This window comes from Arachis stenosperma, chromosome 1, assembly GCF_014773155.1.
Source record: "Arachis stenosperma cultivar V10309 chromosome 1, arast.V10309.gnm1.PFL2, whole genome shotgun sequence".
Lineage (NCBI taxonomy): Eukaryota > Viridiplantae > Streptophyta > Magnoliopsida > Fabales > Fabaceae > Arachis > Arachis stenosperma.
In genome coordinates, this window is record NC_080377.1 from 92760754 (window position 1) to 92762331 (window position 1578).

The following is a 1578-nucleotide window of genomic DNA, read 5'->3' on the forward strand; positions in this document are numbered from 1 at the left end:
TTGTTAGGCAAGTCACTAATTTTCCAAATCAGATCTTTTAAAATAATTTTCAAAACATATCTTTTAAAATGGTTTTCAAATCATATCTTCTCAATCACATCTTTTTAAGACAATAACCTTTCAATCATATTTTTTTTATCATATCTTTTTCAAATTAGTCTTCAATCAAATCTTTTTAGTTTCTAATTTCAAAATCTTTTTCAAAAATCACTTGATTTCTCTTCCACTTTTAATTTTCGAAAATTATCAATCAAATTTTCAAAATGTTTTCAAAATCTTCTAATTGAATTTTCGAAAATCCTCTTCCCTCCTTCTCACATCCTTCTATTTATGGAGTACCACTCCTTCTAAATGCACAATTCGAACCTTATCTAATTAAAGTTCGAATTCTCCTTCTCCTTCTTCTTTCTATTTCTCTTTTCCTCTGACATTTCAAGGAATCTCTATACTGTGACATAGAGGATTCCACATTTTCTTTTTCTCTTCTCTTTCATATGAGCAGGAGCAGAGACAAAGGCATTCTTGTTGAAGCTGATCCTGAACCCGAAAGGACCTTGAAGAGAAAGCTAAGAGAAGCCAAAGCACAACTCTCTTTAGAGCACCTGACCGAATTCTTCAAAGAAGAAGAACCCATGGCAGCCGAAAACAACAACAATGCCAACAATGCAAGGAAGGTGCTGGGTGACTTTACTGCACCTACTCCCGACTTCTATGGGAGAAGCATCTCTATCCCTGCCATTGGAGCAAACAACTTTGAGCTTAAGCCTCAATTAGTTTCTCTAATGCAACAGAATTGCAAGTTCCATGGACTTCCAATGGAAGATCCTCATCAGTTTTTAGCTGAATTCTTGCAAATCTGTGACACAGTCAAGACTAATGGGGTTAACCCTGAGGTCTACAGACTGATGCTATTCCCTTTTGCTGTAAGAGACAGAGCTAGAATATGGTTGGACTCTCAACCTAAAGAAAGCCTGGACTCTTGGGAAAAGCTAGTCAATGCCTTCTTGGCAAAGTTCTTTCCACCACAAAGATGGAGTAAGCTTAGAGTGGAAGTCCAAACCTTCAGACAGAAGGATGGAGAATCCCTCTATGAAGCTTGGGAAAGATACAAACAATTAATCAGAAGATGTCCCTCAGACATGCTTTCTGAATGGAGCATCATAGATATTTTCTATGATGGTCTCTCTGAACTATCCAAGATGTCTTTGGATAGCTCTGCTGGAGGATCTCTTCATCTGAAGAAGACGCCTGCAGAAGCTCAAGAATTGATTGAAATGGTTGCAAACAACCAATTCATGTATACTTCTGAAAGAAATCCTGTGAACAATGGGACTAGTCAGAAGAAAGGAGTTCTTGAGATTGACACTCTGAATGCCATACTGGCTCAGAACAAGATATTGACTCAACAAGTCAACTTGATTTCTCAAAGTCTGTCTGGAATGCAAAATGCACCAAACAGTACTAAGGACGCTTCATCTGAGGAAGAAGCTTATGATCCTGAGAACCCTTCCATGGAAGAGGTGAATTACCTAGGAGAACCCTATGGAAACACCTATAATTCTTCATGGAGAAATCACC

General features: G+C 37.8%; 1 non-coding gene across 1 annotated transcript; it reads right to left on the minus strand.

Annotated features, from left to right (window-relative positions):
* Positions 1-1037: 1037 nt before the first annotated feature.
* On the minus strand, positions 1038-1145 carry LOC130952289 (small nucleolar RNA R71). The gene has a single exon (XR_009074474.1). It is a non-coding gene; the product is annotated as a small nucleolar RNA R71 (small nucleolar RNA).
* Positions 1146-1578: the final 433 nt, after the last annotated feature.